We start from the raw sequence: 23,504 nt of genomic DNA, 5'->3' as shown, positions 1-23,504 counted from the left end.
ATGATCAGCCATGATCATATTGAATGGCGGTGCAGGCTCGAAGGGCCGAATGGCCTACTCCTGCACCTAATTTCTATGTTTCTATGTTTCTATGTAAAACCCCGGAGGGCTAAGTCCGTGAGCAGCTTGCAGGCAGAGAGCAAGTTGAACTGGAAGCCTCTGAGTGAAGTCGGAGTGGGACCAGAAGCTGCTGCGTGAGACTGAAAGCTGAAGGTGCGGGGCGAGCACAGTGCGAGCTGCGCCTGCGGTGACCACCCGCTTGATTCTCCCTCCCACACACCCCCCCTTCCCCAAAATCCCCCCTTTCCCACAACCCCCCTACCACCAGGCCCCCTTCCACCACCCTCTCTTCCCCAACCACCCTCCCCCACCCCCTCACCCCTCACCCACAACACACCCTCCCCACACAACCCCCTCTCCCACAACCCCCCTCTCCCACACCTCCTCTCCTCCCACACCTCCTCTCCTCCCACCCCCCCCACCCCCACACAACCCCCTCCACCACACAATCCCCTCCCCCACACACCCCCCTCCCCCACACTCTGAAATTCTACTCAGAATTTACAACTTTTATGCTGATTTTGAACAATGGAACTCTGGTGCACTATCTATTTCCTTATTAGCAGACATAGAATAATACTGACTGCAAAAGATTTTATAGATATGTGAAGAGAAAGAGATTAGTTAAAACAAATGTAGGTCCCTTGCAGTCAGAAACAGGTGAATTGATCATGGGGGACAAGGACATGGCAGACCAATTGAATAACTACTTTGGTTCCGTCTTCTCTAAGGAAGACATAAATAATCTGCCGGAAATAGCAGGGGACCGCGGGTCAAATGAGATGGAGGAACTGAGTGAAATCCAGGTTAGCCGGGCAGTGGTGTTAGATAAATTGAATGGATTAAAGGCCGATAAACCCCCAGGGCCGGATAGGCTGCATCCCAGAGTACTTAAGGAAGTAGCCCCAGAAATAGTGGATGCATTAGTGATAATTTTTCAAAACTCTTTAGATTCTGGGGTAGTTCCTGAGGATTGGAGGGTAGCTAATGTAACCCCACTTTTTAAAAAGGGAGGGAGAGAGAAAACGGGGAATTACAGACCAGTTAGTCTAACATCGGTAGTGGGGAAACTGCTAGAGTCAGTTATTAAAGATGGGATAGCAGCACATTTGGCAAGTAGTGAAATCATAGGACAAAGTCAGCATGGATTTACGAAAGGTAAATCATGTCTGACGAATCTTATAGAATTTTTCGATGATGTAACTAGTAGAGTGGATAAGGGAGAACCAGTGGATGTGTTATATCTGGACTTTCAGAAGGCTTTCGACAAGGTCCCACATAAGAGATTAGTATACAAACTTAAAGCACATGGTATTGGGGGTTCAGTATTGTTGTGGATAGAGAACTGGCTGGCAAACAGGAAGCAAAGAGTAGGAGTAAACGGGTCCTTTTCAGAATGGCAGGCAGTGACTAGTGGGGAACCGCAAGGCACAGTGCTGGGACCCCACCTATTTACAATATATATTAATGATTTGGATGAGGGAATTGAATGCAACATCTCCAAGTTTGTGGATGACACGGAGCTGGGGGCCAGTGTTAGCTGTGAGGAAGATGCTAGGAGGCTGCAAGGTGACTTGGATAGGCTGGGTGAGTGGGCAAATGCATGGCAGATGCAGTATAATGTGGATACATGTGAGGTTATCCACTTTGGTGGCAAAAACAGGAAAGTAGACTATTATCTAAATGGTGGCCGATTAGGAAAAGGGGAGATGCAATGAGACCTGGGTGTCATGGTACACCAGTCATTGAAAGTAGGCATGCAGGTGCAGCAGGCAGTGAAGAAAGCGAATGGTATGTTAGCATTCATAGCAAAAGGATTTGAGTATAGGAGCAGGGAGGTTCTACTGCAGTTGTACAGGGTATTGGTGAGACCACACCTGGAGTATTGCGTACAGTTTTGGCTCCAAATCTGAGGAAATACATTCTTGCCATAGAGGGAGTACAGAGAAGGTTCATCAGAGTGATTCATGGGATGTCAGGATTTTCATTTGAAGAAAGACTGGATAGACTCGGCTTGTACTCGCTAGAATTTAGAAGATTGAAGGGTGATCTTATAGAAACTTACACAATTCTTAAGAGGTTAGACAGGATAGATGCAGGAAGATTGTTCCCGATGTTGGGGAAGTCCAGGACAAGAGGTCACAGTTTAAGGATAAAGGTGAAATCCTTTAGGACCGAGATGAGAAAAACATTTTTCACAGAGAGAGTGGGGAATCTGTGGAATTCTCTGCCACCGAAGGTAGTTGAGGCCAGTTCATTGGCTATATTTAAGAGGGAGTTAAGATGTGTCCCTTGTGGCTAAAGGGATCAGGGGGTATGGAGAGAAGGCAGGTACAGGATACTGAGTTGGATGATCAGCCCTGATCATATTGAATGGCGGTGCAGGCTCGAAGGGCCGAATGGCCTACTCCTGCACCTAATTTCTATGTTTCTATGTTTCTATAATCTCTCATCACAATATGTTCTTATAATCGCTTATATCTAATTAAAAACTACATGTTATTCAACCATTGTCTTTTGTTTATATCTAGTTTAGTTTAGTTTAGAGATACAGTGCGGAAACAGGCCCTTCGGCCCACCGGGTCCGTGCCAACCAGCGATCACCGCACATTTACAGTTTCTTACACACACTAGGGACAATTTACAATGATACCAAGCCAGTTAACCTACAAACCTGTACCTCTTTGGATTGGAGTGTGGGAGGAAACTGGAGATCCCGGAGAATCTTGAGGAGGACGTACAAACTCCGTACACACAGCACCCATAGTCAGGAACTCTGCCGCTGTGACGTTTCGGGTCAAGACCCTTCATGAGACCTTCAGAACTGGACTGGACATTATCCCACATTAACCATTATTTTCTTTATCCTGTATCTGTGGACGGCTCGATTGTAATCGAGGATAGTCTGCTCAAGCAACAGAAATGCTTTTCACTGCACAACGGTGCACGTAACAACAAACTAAATTAAACGTTGCTTGTGGATAAGGGGAGAGATGGATAAAAGGAGAGCAGAAAGTAAGACAGTAACTGGCAGAAGGAAAAGAAGAATGATATTGCCACATTGCATACAGAATGAAGGCACGACAAAAGTCTTCATGTCAACTTTGAGACAAATCAGATTCAACTACAAAAGCTGGCTTGTGAAGCAACTTGTCTCTCCTGTGCAATTTGTAAACAGGTGACAGCATCCACACAATGGTTCCGAGTGTCACATGAAAGGATGTTTGTTGGTATTAAGAGTGGATGGATCTGGTAGCGACACAGACACTGAAAATCACAAGACAAAACTTTCAACACAAGCCGTCAGCCAAAGCCAGTTTGCTAACTACTGGCTTCAAATGGGCCCTTGGGTAAAATCAAGCCCGTTTGCTTCACTTTGTGCACGAAAGGCTTTCACAGTTGCCGTGGTAACACTGCTCTGGTGTGATGCCTACTACAAATATCCTGCCACTCATGTTTCATGTCCTTTTATTTAAGAAAGAGGAATACTTAACAATATAGGGAGGGGGTGTGAGGAAGAATAATCATATTATCTTTTGTCACTCGTTGCAACATTTCAGATCAGTCAGTCCAGGCAGGGTTAGGGGTTATCAAACTATCAGTGGGTCTCACTCAGCAGCTTAGTCTCTTGGGACATCATTAAATCCTCAAATATCATGGCCGCATTGTTACTGCCTCTCCACGGTGCACAACCAGCGGCACGGTGGCGCAGCGGTAGAGTTGCTGCCTTAGAGCGCTTGCAGCGCCGGAGACCCGGGTTCGATCCCGACTACGGGTGCTGTCTATACGGAGTTTGTACGTTCTCCCCGTGACCTGCGAGGGTTTTCTCTGAGAACTTTGGCTTCCTCCCACAGTCCAAAGACGTACAGGTTTGTAGGTTAATTGGCTTGGTATAAGCGATTAGGGAGTAGGGGAATCGAGAACCAGAGGACATAGGTTTTATAGGGATGGGGGAGGTTTTAATGGGAACCATTAAAGTTTTAAAAGTTTTAATGGGAACCTGAGGGGCAACTTTTTTTCTGCAAAGGGTGGTGGGTGTACGGAAAGAGATGCCATTTGAGGAAGTTGATGCAAACACTATGGTAACGCTCAAGATACATTTAGACAAGTACATGGCTAGGATAGGTTTAGAGGGATAAGTGTTCTGCAACATCCTCTCTCGCTGCTCCCCCTCTGTGGTTCCTCCTGCTCTCCAGCTCAACCACCACGTTTCAAAACCATTCTACATTTTCTTTGATCATCGTCCCCTTTGATCTACCGTTTTCACCTTACCTTTCCCTATCTCCCTCTCCCCTGACTCTCAGTCTGAAGAAGGGTCTCGACCCGAAATGCTACCCATTCCTTCTCTCCAGAGATGCTGCCTGTCCCGAGTTACACCAGCACTTTGTGTCTATCTTGGGTGTAAACCAGCCAGTGTTCCTTCCCACACACAAGGCCTTTCATGTGGCAGTTCCCTACAAACATCAATGTCTCAGTCTTTCAAATATTCATTTACCTCCACCCTACATATAACTAATGACAGGCCACCATCTGCATCAGATAATTCTAGAGATTCATTACCATCTGAAAGAAGACATGTCTGGTTTCAATTAAACGACACCACTTTGAACGTAACATTTTTTTATGATGGCCATTCGTTCCTATAAAATAATTCATCGGCAACAATGACCTCATAGAATTTCCTGTTAATGAAATATTTATTTTCATTGCACAATAGTTTGTTCCTAAACCTCAACATACCAAGCCAGATATCCATCTTACATGTCATTAAGTCATTCTCTACATTGATGGTACTGCAGTAAAAATCCATTAAAACCCACCATGCCGTTATTTGGAAATCAGATGATTTGACAATCAAAAATCAGGGCGGCACGGTAGCTTAGCAGTCGAGCTACTGCCTTAAAGCCCTGTCCCACTGTACGAGTTCATTCAAGAGTTCTCCCAAGTTTCCCGATTTGAACTTGGAGATTTACGGTATTGGCCGCTCGTCGGTGCTCTGGGCTCTTGTTGACATTTTTCAACATGTTGAAAAATCTTCACGAGTCTTCCCGAGCTTACCGCGTTTCCCGAGTACCTGCTGTTAGCGTTACGAGCCGCAAAGAGATGTCCCGGAGCTCCGACGTTTCCGTTACGTACATTCTACGTGCTTACCACGAGTTTGATTTTTTTTTAAACTTGGGAGAGCTCTTGAATGAACTCGTACAGTGGGACAGGGCCATTACAGTGCCAGAGACCAGAGTTCAATCCAGACTACAGGTGCTTGTCTGTACAGAGTTTGTACGTTTTCCCCGTGACCTGCATGATTTTTCTCCGAGATCTTCAGTTTCCTCTTGCACTCCAAAAGAGTATAATTTTGCAGGTTAATTGGCTTGGTATAAATGTAAAAAATTGTCCCTAGTATGTGTGGGGTGGTGTTAATGTGTGGGGATCGCAGGTCGGCCTGGATTCCCTGGGCTGAATGGCCTGTTGCCGCGCTGTATCACAAAACTAAGACATTGGATCATGTTTCTGGTGCTCCCTTTAAACTAATTACACTGAAATGGCTACAAAACTGTGTGAAGGAAGGTGATGAGGAATTGGGTTGTTACTAATTACCGAGAAGGGATGAGATCCAGCAAGCAGAGATTAGAGAGCGAGGAAAGAACCACAATCTTAATACTAATCACAACATTACTCCAAGCACTAGGCACTAACGAGTACAGAAATGGGAAGGGAGTTTGAATGCAGTGGAGAGAGTGTGGGAGGGCAGGCTTTAGATATCTGTGGTTTTGTAACTCTTTCTGGGTGAGGTGATACCTTTACAAGTCAGACAGATCACATCATCAGCATCGATATCCTCACAGTAGGAGTTGCTGGTGTCACCTACCCCAGAAAGCATCCAAAAGTGTTCTCATACTTCTATAACTTTTGCCCGATGGGAGAGGGGAGAAGAGGAAGAGGCCGGGGTTAGATCACGAGAACCAAGTGATGGAATGGGATTGATGGAATTGCTCTAAGAGCAGGCATAGACCTCGGGCTGAATGGCCTGCAAACTGTGTTGTGCCTGAAGACAAGAGAAATATTGAAAATAAAGTTTCCAAACATGATCTGTTCATTTAATATTGCATTCATTTTACAGAATGTACAACGTTGAGTTGGCTTGAATGTTGCTGCCACCCCCAATGAGAGTGACAAACAAACGTATTAAATAACCAAAGATGGACACAAAATGCTGGAGTAATTCAGCGGGACCGGCAGCATCTCTGGAGAAGGAATGGGTGACGTTTCGGGTCGAGACCCTTCATCAGACTCCAAAACTTCACCCATTCCTTCTCTCCAGAGATGCTGCCTGTCCTGCTGAGTTACTCCAGCATTTTGTGTCGATCTTCGGTTTAAACCAGCATCTGCAGTTCCTTCCTTTGTATTAAACCACTAACTAGTTTCTGTGAGAGGAATTACTGCTTCGTGCAAAAATAACATCCAGAATAGTTCCTGTGTGCTTGATGTGCACGTTTGTGAAGCCGTGGTTATGTAGGAGTTTCCTGTACTCGGACCCACTCCTCTCCTTCCCTTCACTCTCCATCATCAAACCGAGGTTCTGCAGGAGGGCTCTGCAGGGTTTGGTCTTCCGATCATACAGCACAATCTCAGTCAGGAGAAGGCCACATCCTGGAAAACCCAGGGCAGATTGTTTCATTAATCAATCGATGCAAGCTCATACAGTCATAGAGTGACACAGTGTGGAAACAGACCCTTCGGCCCAACTTACCCACACCGGCCAATATGTCCCAGCTACACTAATCCCACCTGCCAGCGCTTGGTCCATATCCCTACAAGCCTGTCCTATCTATGTACCTGTCTAACTGTTTCTTAAACTTTGGAATTGTCCCAGCGTCCACTCCCTCCTCCGGCAGCTTGTTCCATACACCCACCACCCTTTGTGTGGGAAAGTTGCCCCTCATTAGATTCCTATTAAATCTTTTCACCTTCACTGTGCCAAACCTATCTCAATTCAAATCTAAGAGAAAAAAGCCTGCGTGCAATAAACAAGAGAAATAATGGAACTTAAAAGCTTGGAAACAAGAACAAAACAAGGGAAAAGTGGATATTGCATTAAATAGACAAAAGGTGCAGGAGTAGGCCATCTGCCCTTCGAACCAGCGCCGCCATTCAATGTGATCATGGCTGTTCATCCACAATCAGTACCCCGTTCCTGCCTTCCCCCCATATCCCCTGTCTCCACTATCTTTAAGAGCCCTATCTAGCTCTCTCCTGAAAGTATCCAGAGAACCGACATCCACCACCCTCTGAGGCAGGGAATTCCACAGCCTCACAACTCTCTGTGAGAAAAAGAGTTTCCTCATCTCCGTTTATTTCCTCTCTGGTGCTCGAGTGTCAGAAGGACCCTGGATAACAAACCACTGAGTCTGAAGAAGGGTCTCGGCCCGAAATGTCGCCCAGTCCTTCTCTCCAGATATGCAGCCTGTCCCGCTGAGTGACTCCAGCATTTTGTGTCTATTTTCCAAGCATTGATTAGCTACACAGCAAGACACAAGAAGATATCTATCTGGTAGATACAAAATGCTGGAGAAACTCAGCAGGTGAGGCAGCATCAATGGAGAGAAGGGATTGGCGGCGTTTCAGGTCGAGACACTTCTTCATAATCTGAAGAAGGGTCTCGACCCGAAACGTTGCCAATTGAGTCTAAGAAGGATCTCGACCCGAAACATTGCCAAATAAGTCTGAAGCAGTGTCTCGACCCGAAACGTCGCCAATTGAGTCAGAAGAAGGGTCTCGACCCAAAGCTTCGCCAATTCCTTCTCTGCATAGATGCTGCTTCATCCTCTGAGTTTATCCAGAATTTTGTGTGTACCTTCGATTTTGCCAGCATCTGCAGTTCTTTCTTAAACAACATACAGTATCTCTCTGCTGGGAACAGGAATGGAAGCTTATAATAGAGTGGATGTGGTGGGTTAGTCTCAGACCAGAAGCCATATTCTCAGAAAAAAGGAAGTACCTTTGCGAAAGAGATGAGGAGGAATTCCTGTGGTCAGTGGGTGGTGAGTCTGTGGAATTCATTGCCACACAAGGCTGTGAAGACCATGTCACAGGATAGTTTTAAGGTGGAACTTAGTAGATTCTTGATATGTAAGTGTCAGGGGTTATGGGGGGGGGAGGCAGGAGAAGGGGGTTGAGAGGGAAAAACAGATCAGCCATGATTGAATGGCAGAGTAGACTTGATGGGCTGACTGGCCTAATTCTGCTCCTATAACTTATGAACATGAATTATTTCAGTCATTATGAAAGAGTCATAAAGCATTTCAACCCAACTCATCGATACCAATCTGAATTAGTCCCATTGTTCTGTGTTTGCCCCATATTCTAAACATTTCTTACCCATAAACTTATTCAAATGTCCGATAAACTTTGTAATTGCAGTCGCCACTACCATTTCTTTTTGCTGCTTTTTCCATCTACTCAACACCCTCTGTGTGAAAACTAGATCCTCAGGTCCCCATTAAAACCTTCCCCTCGCAACTTAAACAGACGTCCTCTAATGTTAGACAACACTACTCTGGGAAGAAGACCATGGGCATTCACCTTATCAATGCTCTTCGTGGTATTATAAGCCTCTATGTTACACCTCAACCGTCTTATTTCCATGGAAAACAATCCCAGCTTATCCAGTATCTTCAGGGCCGGATTTAGACGAAGGGAGGCCCTAAGCTATTTCACTTGTCAGGCCCCCTCCCCCTCCCAATCCCCCACCTCCATGACTAGTCAAGTCAAGTTTATTCGTCACATACCCATATGAGATGTGCAGTGAAATGAAAAGTGGCAATGCTTGCGGATTGTGCAAAAAAAAATAATTACAAAACAGAATGGTACAGAATCACATATTCACATATTACATATTTGTGGGAGGAAAAAAGAGAAAAAAACAGCAATTTTAAAAAGACACCACACAACAGTAAAATGGTTCAGTAAGTTAGTCCCTGGTGAGAAAGGAGTTTACAGTCCTAATGGCCTGTGGGAAGTAGCTCCTTCTCACCCTCTCTGTTTTCATAGCATGGCAACGGAGGTGTTTGCCTGACCATAGCAGCTGGAACAGTCCATTGCTGGGGTGGAAGGGGTCCCCCATAATGTTGCTGGCTCTGGACCTGCATCTTCTGATGTATAGTTCCTGCAGGGGGGCGAGTGAAGTTCCCATAGTGCGTTCGGCCGAACGCACTACTCTCTGCAGAGCCTTCTTGTCCTGGGCAGAGCAGTTCCCAAACCAAATTGCGATGTTTTCGGACAAGATGCTTTCCACAGCCGCTGAGTAGAAGCACTGGAGGATCCTCAGAGACACTGAATTTCCTCAATTGCCTGAGGTGGTAAAGGCGCTGCCTTGCCTCACCAGTGTGGCAGCGTGTGATGCCCATGTCAGATCTCTGAGATGTGGACTTCCAGGTATTTAAAGCAGCTCACCCTATCCACAGTATCACCATTTATTTTCAATAGTGTGTACGTCCTCGGATGTTGTGCCCTCCTAAAGTCCACGATCAGCTCCTTAGTTTTTTTGACATTCAAGAGGAGGCTGTTGTCCTGATACCAGACTGCCAGTTCAGCCACCTCCTCCCGGTAGGCCTTCTCATCGTTATCGGAGATCAGGCCCACCACCACAGTTTCATCAGCAAACTAGATTATAAAGTTGGAGCTGAACCTAGCCACACAGTCATGTGTGTACAGGGAGTACAGTAGGGGGCTGAGGACGCAACCCTGGGGGGATTCTGTACTAAGGGTGAGGGACTTCGATGTATTTCCTCCCATCATGACTACCTGGGGTCTGGCGGTGAGAAAGTCCAGGACCCAGGCACACCCAGGGGGGGGGGGGGGGGGGGGGGGGGGGGGGGGGTGTTGAGCCCTAATTCCAGCATCTTGTCAGCAAGTGTGGTGGGGACTATAATGTTGAAGGCTGAACTGAAGTCTATGAACAGCATCCTCACATAGCCCCCCTTCTGACTCTCAAGGTGAGAGAGAGCGGTGTGCAGAACCTGGGAGACCACATCGTCCGTGGATCTGTTTGGACGGTATGCGAATTGTAGCGGGTCCATGTTGCGAGGGTGGAAGGCGCAGATGTGTTTCTTCACCAGCCTCTCAAAGCATTTCATGACTACCAAGGTGAGGGCCACCGGACGGTAGTCATTCAGACAGGCTGGGGAGGCATATTTTTGGTACAGGTACAATGATGGATCTTTTGAAGCATGCAGGGACCACGGACTTGGCCAGGGAGAGGTTGAATATTGTAGTGAGCACCGGAGCTAGCTGCGTAGCACAAGACTTAAGTACTCGCCCGAGATGCCATCTGGGCCTATAGCTCTCCTCGTGTTCACCCGTGTCAGGGCCCTCCTCACGTCGTGCTCGGACAACAATAATATGTGCACATCCCCAGCGATAGGCCTCCCTTCAGCTGCGTTAGCCAGCACGCTGTCGGTGTTGTCATTAGCCGGCAAACCTGGGGTGATGTTGCCCGACTCGAAACGAGCGTAGAAGGAGTCCAGGTCATCAGCTAGGGAGGTGCCAGCACTTCCGGTTGAGGGGTGGCTGCTCCGGTAGTTGGTTACAATCCGTAGCCCCTGCCCCAGGCGTCTGGTGCCCTGCTGCTCCATCTGTGTTTCCATCTGAGGACCATGACTACCCGACAGTGACAGTGTGACACTTTCAGATCCTACTGTATGTTGTCATTAAACAGTTGGTTTTAAAATACATACTGGATTCACCGCGGAGCGGGCGAGGCATTGCCAGGATCGCCGTTTGAAGCTCTGGCGTGTTGGGTCTGCTGCTTCAACATCATGGAGCTGTGGTTTGCGGAGATCCCAGCCTCAGGCCGCGCTGATTTCAACATCGTGGAGCCCTGGGATCCCCTTGCCGAGGGCCGCCAGCGTGAATCTCCGCCCAGCTAAGCCTGTGGACTTCGGGAGCCGCGATCTCCGGTAGGAAGTGGCCGATTCGGAAGTCCAAGCCGCTGAGAATGTTCTCCTGTTCCGACGTCGGATGGTGACCCCCAAATTTAATTGTGGGTGGCGGGTGGTCAGTGGGTAGGGGGGTATGAGGACTGTAGTGTGGGTGGGGAAGAGCTGGGGCTACATGGTTTGAGTTGAATGGGGAAGACCCAGTGGAACAGCCACTGAGGTTACCAGGGTTAGGGGACTAGCACTAGGACCCAGCGCAGTCAAACTCAGGGGAGTTGGAGTCTGCAGCGTGAAAACTTCAGACCCCGTGCTGAGTCCAGGCTGCAGGTAAGGTGACGGCTGCGGGCTGCCTGAGGGCGGTGGAGTGGCCAGGGTCAGCGGGCAAAGAGTAGGAGGTCCTCTCCACAACAAATATTAGCCTCACCTGCATTTTAATCCCGCCATCCCCCCCCCCCCCCCCCCCCCCCCCCCACCAACACCACCAAAGCTTCCGGAATTGCAAGCACAGCGCCACTGATGGTAGGTTTTGTAACAACGCTCCCATGTCAAAAGTTTTATACACCTTGGTGGAGCGGGCCGAGGCCCCCCTAGTTCTCGAGGCCCTCAGCTTAAACTTGTCTAGCTTATACATAAATCCAGCCCTGAGTATCTTCCTATAACTAAAGCACTCAATTCAGGCAACATCCTTGTGAATTCCTCCTGCACCCGCTCTAGCTTAATCACATCTTATTGAGAACATGGCCATCAGATCTGCACACAATCTACACCTCTAGCACCATCTCTTAACTCCTATCCGGATTGAAGGTGACTAGTGCGGCACTGTGGAGCAGCGGTAAAGCTGCTGCCTCACAACACCAGGGGCCCTAGTTCAATCCCAATTACTGGTGCTGTCTGTACGGAGTTTGTACGTTCTCGCTATGACTACGTGGGTTTTCTCCGGGTCCTCTCATTTCTTCTCACACTCCGAAAACAAGCAGGCTTGTAGGTAAATTGGCTTCTGTAAATTGACCCTTGGGTATATGATGGGACAACATAGTGTTAAACTGAATTATTTTGTCAGTCCTATTCAAGAAAACTTGATTCAAACCATTGCTGTTAAAATCAATTCTTTATTCTGACAGCGCTGGATAATTCTTTAAACCTTCCAACACAGAGATAGAAACTCTGGGGCTGGTCGAAAGAACTACTGACTTTGGTATAAATGTAACACATTATACAGGTAATAGAAACATAGAAACATAGAAATTAGGTGCAGGAGTAGGCCATTCGGCCCTTCGAGCCTGCACCGCCATTCAATATGATCATGGCTGATCATCCAACTCAGTATCCCGTACCTGCCTTCTCTCCAAACCCTCTGATCCCCTTAGCCACAAGGGCCACATCTAACTCCCTCTTAAATATAGCCAATGAACTGGCCTCAACTACCCTCTGTGGCAGAGAGTTCCAGAGATTCACCACTCTCTGTGTGAAAAATGTTTTTCACATCTCGGTTTTAAAGGATTTCCCCCTTATCCTTAAGATGTGACCCCTTGTCCTGGACTTCCCCAACATCGGGAACAATCTTCCTGCATCTAGCCTGTCCAACCCCTTAAGAATTTTGTAAGTTTCTTTAAGGTCCCCTCTCAATCTCCTAAATTCTAGAGAGTATAAACCAAGTCTATCCAGTCTTTCTTCATATGAAAGTCCTGCCATCCCAGAAATCAGTCTGGTGAACCTTCTCTGTACTCCCTCTATGGCAATAATGTCTTTCCTCAGATTAGGAGACCAAAACTGCACGCAATACTCCAGGTGTGGTCTCACCAAGACCCTGTACAACTGCAGTAAAACCTCCCTGCTCTTATACTCAAATCCTTTTGCTATGAGTGCTAATACCATTCGCTTTCTTCACTGCCTGCTGCACCTGCATGCCTACTTTCAATGACTGGTGTACCATGACACCCAGGTCTCGTTGCATCTCCCCTTTTCCTAATCGGCCACCATTCAGATATAACCATATATAACACCATATAACAATTACAGCACGGAAACAGGCCATCGCGGCCCTACAAGTCCGTGCCGAACAACTTTTTTCCCTTAGTCCCACCTGCCTGCACTCATACCATAACCCTCCATTCCCTTCTCATCCATATGCCTACCCAATTTATTTTTAAATGATACCAACGAACCTGCCTCCACCACTTCCACTGGAAGCTCATTCCACACCGCTACCACTCTCTGAGTAAAGAAGTTCCCCCTCATGTTACCCCTAAACTTCTGTCCCTTAATTTTGAAGTCATGTCCTCTTGTTTGAATCTTCCCTATTCTCAAAGGGAAAAGCTTGTCCACATCAACTCTGTCTATCCCTCTCATCATTTTAAAGACCTCTATCAAGTCCCCACTTATCCTTCTGCGCTCCAGAGAATAAAGACCTAACTTATTCAACCTTTCTCTGTAACTTAGTTGTTGAAACCCAGGCAACATTCCATAAATCTCCTCTGTACTCTCTCTATTTTGTTGACATCCTTCCTATAATTGGGCGACCAAAATTGTACACCATACCCCAGATTTGGTCTCACCAATGCCTTGTACAATTTTAATATTACATCCCAGCTTCTATACTCAATGCTCTGATTTATAAAGGCTAGCATACCAAAAGCTTTCTTTACCACCCTATCTATTTGAGATTCTACCTTCAAGGAACTATGCACGGTTATTCCCAGATCCCTCTGTTCAACTGTATTCTTCAATTCCCTACCATTTACTATGTACGTCCTATTTTGATTTGTCCTGCCAAGGTGTAGCACCTCACATTTATCAGCATTAAACTCCATCTGCCATCTTTCAGCCCATTCTTCCAAATGGCCTAAATCACTCTGTAGACTTTGGAAATCCTCTTCATTATCCACAACACCCCCTATCTTGGTATCATCTGCATACTTACTAATCCAATTTACCACACCTTCATCCAGATCATTGATGTACATGACAAACAACAAAGGACCCAACACAGATCCCTGAGGCACCCCACTACTCACCTGCCTCCAACCCGACAAACAGCCATCCACCATTACCCTCTGGCTTCTCCCATTCAGCCACTGTTGAATCCATCTTGCTACTCCTGCATTTATACCCAACAGTTGAACCTTCTTAACCATGAGGAACCTTGTCAAAGGCCTTACTAAAGTCGATATAGACAACATCCACTGCTTTACCCTCGTCAATTTCCCTAGTAACCTCTTCAAAAAATTCAAGAAGATTAGTCAAACATGACCTTCCAGGCACAAATAGTAAGATTAAACGAGAACTTAACAGTTTGAAGTTTGATCTTTATTTTATCTGGAGTAACGTTGAGGGAATACGTGAAGAACCCCACCAGGACGCATGCGTGTCATTCTTCAAAGCAGCGGTGTGAAATCACAGATAACTGTAATGAATAAACATAGTAAGATTAGAGAAGAGATACCAGTTCAAGATATGATCAAGGGTGGGAGCGGAGGGCACGTATTCCCTCAATGTTACTCCTCATAAAATAAAGATCAAACTTCAAACTGGTAAGTTCTCGTTTAATCTTACTATTTTACTTCGGAGTCACGTGAGTGACTACGTGAAGATTTTAAAGCTCTATGATTTCATGCCGTGGAACGAGTCCATGCATCACATCTGCCTTGATTTTGGGGAGAATAGAGTTAACATCATTAGACATCAATACGATATTAACACCAATTATTGCCCCTATTTATGGGGTAAATTATATACAGAACTTAAAGTTGTTTCTGCAAATGTTCCAGGTTCAATGACTGGTTTGTTATAAAGTCGTTGGAAAGTTTCTTCCGTTGACCATCCTGCTGTCTTGAGGATTTGGTCCATTGGTACGTCCAACTTCATAGTTGCCAATGTAGCTGCAGCCCTGGTGGAGTGAGATTTAAAATGTTAGTGTCTACTCCAGCCTTATTTAGGACTTGTTTTAGCCATCTAGAGATGGTCTGGACTGTCACTGTTTTGAGTAATAATAATAATAATAATAAACTTTATTTATAAAGCGCTTTAAACAACAGCAGTTGCCACAAAGTGCTGTACATGAGAACTCATGGACAAAAAGTTATTACAAACCATTAAAAACCGTAAAACGAAGGACTAAAAACAGTAAAAATTAAAAGACATTAAAAGCACTAAGAACAGGAGCAATGTCTCAGCCAGTGTCGACAGCCAGAGAATAAAAATGAGTTTTTAGGGAGGATTTGAAGATGGACAGTGAGGGGGCCTGTCTGATGTGCAACGGCAAGGTGTTCCAAAGTGCCGGAGCAGCAACAGAAAAGGCTCTATCCCCTCTGCGCTTCCGCTTAGACCGTGGTACCTCAAGGAGCAGCTGATCAGCTGACCTGAGGCACCGGGCAGGAGCATATAGGTGGAGCAGCTCAGAGAAGTAAGGCGAGGCAAGCCCATTCAACAATTTGAAAACAAATAAAATAATTTTAAAATGAACTCGAAAGTGCACTGGGAGCCAGTGAAGGGAGGCCAAAATTGGCGTAATGTGCTCCCTCTTTCGAGTTCCGGTCAAAAGGCGGCGGCAGCATTTTGAACCAGCTGGAGACAAGCCAATGAAGCTCGTGCGACTCCAGAGTAGAGTGCGTTACAGTAATCCAGCCTAGATGTAATAAAGGCATGGATTACTGTTTCAAAATGCTGCCGCTCGAGGATGGGCTTCACCTTTGCCAGCTTCCTTAGGTGAAAGAAGCTGGACTTAACCACCGCGCCTATTTGTTTATCTAGTTTAAAATCACCATCCATCCTAAAACCCAGGTTTAAATCTGTTGGCTTTACGGACAATGCCAGTGGACCCAAGTCAATAAAGGGAGGTTCACGGCAGCCATTGGGGCCAAACAAAATCACCTCTGTCTTTTTTTCATTAAGTCCCAGAAAGTTTAAGGCCATCCAGGACTTAATGTCCTCAAGACAAGACAGAAGTGATTTTAGAGAATAGTCGTCTTCTTTCCTGAGTGGCATATAACTGGCTATCATCTGCGTAAAAGTGAAAGGAGATGCCGTGCCTTCTTAAAATTGAGCCCAGAGGAAGTAGGTATAGAGAGAAGAGCAGGGGCCCTAAAATTGAGCCCTGTGGAACCCCATATGCCAAGGGAGTGGAGGAGGATTCAAAGCCAGCAAGGCTTACACGCATGGTTCTGTCTGCCAGATAGGACCTGAACCATCCCAGGGCACTGCCACAAATGCCCACTTGGTGCTGTAATCGGGAAATTAAAATTCCATGGTCCACTGTATCGAAGGCGGCAGATAGGTCCAGCAAGACAAGAACCACATAATTACCGGAGTCGTTTGCCAGGAGGATGTCGTTAAAAACCCTTAGCAGAGCCGACTCTGTGCTATGCATAGCTTTGAATCCAGACTGGAAAACCTCCCGAATGTTGTGCTCATCCGGGAAGAGTTTCAGCTGAGCATAAACTACTTTCTCCATGATTTTAGAGATAAATGGCAACTTGGAGATCGGCCTAAAATTGGCCAGAACAGTTTGATCCAGGCCAGGTTTCTTAAGTAGTGGTTGCACTACTGCATGTTTAAAATTTACGGGGACAACCCCAGAACACAAGCTACTGTTTATGATGGCGAGAACCGACTGCCCTATACTCGGGAAAACCTCTTTAAAAAGAAGAGGAGGGACAGCATCACAAGGGGAACCCGACGGCTTAATATGGCTAACCACATCCTCTAGACCCGACAATGTCAGAGGCACAAACTTATCGAATGCCACCAGGCATGGGGCCGGAACAGAGGGGTCAGAGGCAGGAGCTGAGATGAGAGCCCTTATAGAAACAACCTTATTGATAAAGAAGTGCAGGAAGTCATTGCACAATTCGGACGATGCTTCCAGGCAGACAGGCTGTGGGGCTGTTAGTAGCTGATAAAAGTGACATTTCTTCCCTCTGATGATCTTAGTATACTTCATGTATGATAGTAAGTGTGTTATAATACAGAGACGACCATCTGTAGGGTAGGCCCTGAATTCTGTTTTTTAGGCCTGCTGATCCCTGTCTGTTCTGTATGACTATTACATTGATGTGCCAATTAAATTCCAGATGAATTAATCATGTTGTCCAACCTTATTTTCTGTAGTGACTGGACCCTATGTGCCGTGACCAGGGCCATCAGCATGACTGTTTTCATAGTCAGTTCCCTTAGGGACAGAGCTGTAGCTGGAGACCAGTTTCTTAACATGGTCAGTACAATGCTCACATCCCAAATTTGGGAGTACCTGGTTCTTGGGGATTAATTTTAAAATGCCCCTCATGAGTTTGGTTACCAGGGTGTGTCCCAACAGAATGCCGCTCTGTACCTACGACAGGTATGTTGACAGAGCACTTCTGGCGCAGTTGATGGCACTATGACTGAGCCTCTCATCGTAATGGAGGCTTGCCAGGAATTCCAGAACAGACGGGATGTTCATAGATCTGTGGGTGATGATTATTGTTGTGACAGTACTTCCCATTTCTTGATGATACCAAGTACTGATGTTTAGGTGGACTGTCTGTGACCCGTTGAAATAATTCCGCATTCGGTCCGTCAGTCCCAGGTGTAGAAGAGGTGCTTTCAACTCTGAAAATAAATAGGTTTATAGATAATTGTGACATGGGTAACTCCCCTTGTTGCGGGAAGAACCAGTAAGTTAGGTCTATGATGGATGGTGATGTATGGTTCTATCCCATGTTGATATCAACAGGACCCATGGTTGAGTAGGGCAATCAGGTATTATCAAAATACGAGACGTGGAGTCTATAGTTTCTTCCTAAATACCCGACTGATGAGGCAGAGGGAGGGATGCATAAATGATCCCCCAAGCAGCGAAGATACATCTGAACCTCTGCCCCAGGTTCTGGCTCCCAAGAACATAATTTGATAACTGGTAAGAGCATGGATGTGAATAGGTCGTTATCTGGTGTTCCATACCGTGCTGTTCCAGCAATACATATTTTATCCAACATCCATACAGTGTTTCTAGACTTACCGTGACCTGTTGTCTGCCACTAAATTCATTTTCCCTGGTAAGTTGGTAGCTGATATCCAAATATCTATCTGGATACGCTATTCCCAAATAGTGTTGGCCAGATAGTCACATGATGTCGATATGTTTCTACCCATATGGTTGACATATGCTACCCCGGTGGTGTAGTCAATTTGTAGTCTAACATACTGGTGATATAAACCAGAACAATATGACTTAAAGCCATGGCATGCACTCACTTCCCCAGGTATTTATGCCCAACGTTAGTAACGATGCCTCCTGTGCATTCCATCTCCCCCTCAGCTGGAGATGGAATTAGTAGCATCCCAATCTAAGGCCCATCAGTAAGTGGTTCCATAGACGGGTAAGTGTTAATGTTTGGATTGGAACAATGCCTAATGTTATGTTTCCACCATTTTTGTACCATAGTGGCCTCTGTTGGTTGCTTCATTGGTCTGTCAGAATGACCCCCCCATAAATTTATGAGTGACGCATGTTTGCGCTCAGTAATTTGATTATGTAAAGGTCCGATTTATGTGGCTGGTACACAGCCCCTAATGCCAATTATTCTACTACCAGTCTGATGGATGGTTTAGTTCCCTGCAAGCCTCCATTAAGGCTGTACCCTTTCTTATGGCAAAGTCACTGCCATGTGAACTGTGTTAACGGTGAATCACAGATGATCTGTTGTGTTAAATACATCTGTGGGCACCTCCAATGAGTACTATATAGCAAGCATATATTAATACGATGCTTGCCATGTAGTACCCTTGGATCAATACCTTAGTTGCAACAAAGGTACCCATCTAGTAATGAATATAAAGTACAAAAGTATTCAAATTAGTCAAATCTAAGATGAAGTGGCAACCACCTCTCTATTATGATAAGTATTTTTAGGACACGAATTCCTGTGATTCGTGTTGGATGTCCTCCATCACTCCTATTTTATATGGGCACTGTAGTTCAGTGTGCGCTTAGTTTGTTTTTTTTTCCTGTAAGCATGAACATTCAGTTCGGTACATGCTGAACTGGAGGATAATGTAATGAATAATTCTAAGGTATACCCCTATACTTCTGAAATGTAAGTGTCGGTAGTAATAATTCTATGCATCCAGATAGATCTGTTATCTCCCACCAACCTCGTAAGGAGCCAAATCCACCTTCCTCCCTGGTACTATTAATAGGTTTGTTACTATTTCGGCATCCTCCGTGGTCGTTGAGGTGCCGGTGTCTGTGATGAGGGTTAGCGCATTTCCCAGGAAGTAGTTTTTAAGACGTTCCTTAATGTGCCCCAGAGTTTCCCTCTATGTGAAGTTCTTTACCTGTTAAGATAAGATGCCTCCACATTTTAATATAGGAGGTTGGGAGGTTCCAGGTTTGCATATAAGGCCAGTGCATCCTGGTGACCTAGTGTCATGTCTTTTTGTTTATAATGCGGCCGATCCCGTCCCGCTGTTAGGACTTAGAGCTTTCTTTCATTTCAATTCCCTGCCCTACCATGTTTTCAATTACACTGGTTGATACTGGGAACATTCAGGTTTTGCAGTTCCCTGATGGTAAGTGTCTTCCAATAGGTTTTCTGCACCCTATGTGTACTAGAGGTATGTTCTGCTCCCCTGTTCAAGTGCAGCCGAGAATTGACCTCCTATACTCCCCTCTGATGAGGGAGAACACTGTGCAGCCCTACAAGAGGTACTGCTGTAGGACTTACTAGCTGCCCCTCTGTGACCAGTCTCCATCTCACGGAGCCTGCCACTTACCTGCTCCAACAGCCGCTCCAGCTGGCTCCGATGCTCTCGGGCACCCAACTGGCTCCAATGCACATGGTCACTGGCCATCGCGGCTGTTCCTGAAGCCGCTCCTGCTCCAGTTCCTGCAGCCACTCCATCCGGCTCCAATGCTCACGGGCACTGGCCGTCGCGGCTGCTCCTGAAGCCGCTCCTGCTCCAGCTCCTGCAGCCAGCCCAAGATTGACCCTTGGTGTTCCCCTCTGATGAGTGAGAAACTCTGTGCAGCCCTACACGAGGTATTGCTGTGGGGCTTACTATCTGCCCACTGTGGCTAGCCTCCATCTCCGGCCACTTTGGGGTATTTCCTCCAGCAGCCGTTCCAACTGGCTCTTATGCTCTCGGGCATAGGCCACTCCCGGCTGCTGTTGCCCCATCCTGCAGCCGCTCCAACCGGCTCCCGTGCTCTCGGGCACTGGTCGCTCGCGGCTGCTTTGTTTCTCCTGCAGCCGCTCCAACCGACCCCATGCACACGGGCAGTGGTCGCTCGCGGCTGCTCTGATCCCCGCTCCCAGCCGCTCCAACCGGCTCCCGTGCACACGGGCACCGGCCGCTAGCGGCTGCTCCTAAAGCCGCTCCAACCAGCCCCCAGTGCGCACGGGAACTGGCCACTCGCGGCTATTCAGTCGGACTCCTCGGAGTCAACGACTCTGTTTATGCTTACCTCTCCCAACCGGCCGGGGCCGGCGCGGGAGCGAAGTCTGGAGCGAAAGTCGGGCACAGCTGTTCCCATTACGGGAGATTTGCGTGCCGTTTGCTGCTGCTGCCGGCTGCCCGCAACTCCGCGGTTCTCCCCCGCCAGCTTTCCCGCAGCCTTCGTGGATCCGGTCCATGTCTTCACCTAAAAAGGTAAGTAGAAGGAACGCAGAGTCTCTTACCTGCTGTTCCCGACTTTCAAATTTTGCCGCTAGAGGAACGTCGTTCCCCCTGCTGTGACTCGTTGCAATGCGTATAGCGATATGACACGCATGCGTCCTGCCGGGGTTCTTCACGTAGTCACTCACGTGACTCCGAAGTAAAATCCATGTTGACTGTTCCTAATCAGACCCTGTTTATCCAGATTGTTATATATATTATCTCTAAGTATCTTTTCCATTAATTTGCCCACCACTGAAGTCAAACTAACAGGTCTGTAATTGCTAGGTTTACTCTTAGAACCCTTTTTAAACAATGGAAAAACATGCGCAGTACGCCAATCCTCGGGGACTATTCCCCGTTTCAAATGACATTTGAAATATTTCTGTCATAGCCCCGGCTATTTCTACACTAACTTCCCTCAATGTCCTATGGAATATCCTGTCAGGACCTGGAGACTTATCCACTTTTATATTTTTCAAAAGTGTCAGTACTTCTTTTACTTTGAAACTCATAGTATCCATAGCTACTCTACTAGTTTCCCTTACATCACATAATTCAATATCCTTCTCCTTGGTGAATACCGAAGAAAAGAAATTGTTCAATATCTCCCCCATCTCTTTTGGCTCTGCAGATAGCTGTCCACTCTGTCTCTCCAATGGACCAATTTTATCCCTCGTTATCCTTTTGCTATTAATATAGCTGTAGAAAACCTTTGGATTTACTTTCACCTTACTTGCCAAAGCAACCTCATATCTTCTTTTAGCTAGATAACCGAAGTGGATAACCTCACATTTATCCACATTATATTGCATCTATCATGCATTTTCCCACTCACCCAACCTATCCAAGTCACCTTGCAGCCACCTAGCATCCTCCTCACAGCTAACACTGCCTCCCAGCTTCGTGTCATCCGCAAACTTGGAGATGTTGCATTCAATTCCCTCATCCAGATCATTAATATATATTGTAAATAGCTGTGGTTAAAGCACTGAGCCTTGCGGTACCCCACTAGCCACTGCCTGCCATTCTGAAAAGGACCCGTTTACTCCTACTCTTTGCTTCCTGTCTGCCAGCCAGTTGTCTATCCACATCAATACTGAACCCCCAATACTGTGTGCTTTATGTTTGCATACTAATCTCTTATGTGGGACCTTGTCAAAAGCCTTCTGAAAGTCCAGATATAACACATCCACTGGTTCTCCCTTATCCACTCTACTAGTTACATCCTCGAAAAATTCTATAAGATTCGTCAGACATGATTTACCATTCATAAATCCATGCAAACTTTGTCCAATGAATTCACCACTTTCCAAATGTGCTGCTATCCCATCTTTAATAACTGACTCCTGCATTTTCCCCACTACCGATGTTAGACTAACTGGTCGGTAATTCCCCGTTTTCTCTCTCCCTCCCTTTTTAAAAAGTGGGGTTACATTAGCTACCCTCCAATCCTCAGGAACTACTCCAGAATCTAAAGAGTTTTGAAAAATTATCACTAATGCATCCACTATTTCTGCGGCTACTTCCTTAAGTACTCTGGGATGCAGCCTATCTGGCCCTGGGGATTTATCGGCCTTTAATCCATTCAATTTACCTAACACGACTTCCCGGCTAACCTTGATTTTATTCAGTTCCTCCATCTCATTTAACCCCCGGTCCCTTGCCATTTCCTGCAGATTATTTATGTCTTCCTTAGTGAAGACAGAACCAAAGTAGTTATTCAATTGGTCTGCCATGTCCTTGTTCCCCATGATCAATTCACCTGTTTCTGACTGCAAGGGACCTACATTTGTTGTAACTAATCTTTTCCTCTTCACATATCTATAAAAAACTTTTGCAGTCCGTTGTTATGTTCCCTGCCAGTTTTCTTTCATAATCTATTTTCCCTTTCCTAATTAAGCCCTTTGTCCTCCTATGCTGGACTCTGAATTTCTCGCAGTCCCCTGGTAGGCTTCTTTTTCTGGCTAATTTGTATGCTTCATCTTTTGTTTTGATACTATCCCTGATTTCCCTTGTTATCCACAGATGCACTACCTTCCCTGATTTATTATTTTGCCAAACTGGGATGAACAATTGTTGTAGTTCATCCATGCAGTCTTTAAATGCCTTCCATTTCATATCCACCGTCAACCCTTTAAGATTCAATTGCCAGTCTATCTTGGCCAATTCACGTCTCATACCCTCAAAGTCACTTTTCTTTAAGTTCAGGACCCTTGTTTCTGAATTAACAATGTCACTCTCCATCCTAATGAAGAACTCAACCATATTATGGTCACTCTTGCCCAAGGGGCCACGCACAACAAGACTGCTAACTAACCCTTCCTCATTACTCAATACCCAGTCTAGAATACTGACACACTAGACACATGACACACATTCATGACACATTAGAGCTCAGAGATGTGTCACAAAGAAAATACAAATGGTGCCTATTTCATGGGAAGAAATCCCATTAATAACCTCCAATCTAAACACCAACCTAAACCAAATACAACCTCTGACAGTTATAGCTGCTTCAAAGCAAACAAAGCTATGCGTATTTACATCGACATCTCCATGTTATAACAAGCCATCTGTTCTCCTATGTGTGTGTGTGTTCTTTATTAATTTGTGGCCTATGTATCCAAGTCCTTCTCTTGCAACTTAACATAAGTTCCTTAAGAACTTATAATTTGAGCAATTTTATTGTATAATATTTCCTCGTTCTCTCTTCTAGTCATATCATATCCTAATAGGAAAATAACACAGCAGAAATTCATCAGCTTTGCCTTATTAGTCATCCAAGTTTATTCCTAATCTCAGATGCTTTATAGCCCCCAAAACCCGGACCACGTAGGTCGGCAGGTTGGCTTGTTGACAACCATGCTGTTCCCT

General features: G+C 46.0%; 1 protein-coding gene and 1 long non-coding RNA gene across 2 annotated transcripts in view; one reads left to right on the top strand and one right to left on the bottom strand.

Annotated features, from left to right (window-relative positions):
- LOC116974634 (interleukin-5 receptor subunit alpha-like) overlaps positions 1–23,504 on the bottom strand; it is a 300,632-nt gene that overhangs the window by 64,500 nt on the left and 212,628 nt on the right. The window lies entirely within an intron of this gene.
- On the top strand, positions 6,558–9,479 carry LOC116974640. Its single transcript, XR_004412407.1, has 3 exons — positions 6,558–6,729; positions 9,253–9,255; positions 9,470–9,479. It is a non-coding gene; the product is annotated as an uncharacterized LOC116974640 (long non-coding RNA).

This window comes from Amblyraja radiata, chromosome 6, assembly GCF_010909765.2.
Source record: "Amblyraja radiata isolate CabotCenter1 chromosome 6, sAmbRad1.1.pri, whole genome shotgun sequence".
Lineage (NCBI taxonomy): Eukaryota > Metazoa > Chordata > Chondrichthyes > Rajiformes > Rajidae > Amblyraja > Amblyraja radiata.
The sequence above is the reverse complement of the archived record's forward strand: the minus strand, read 5'-3'. Positions and strand labels throughout refer to the sequence as shown.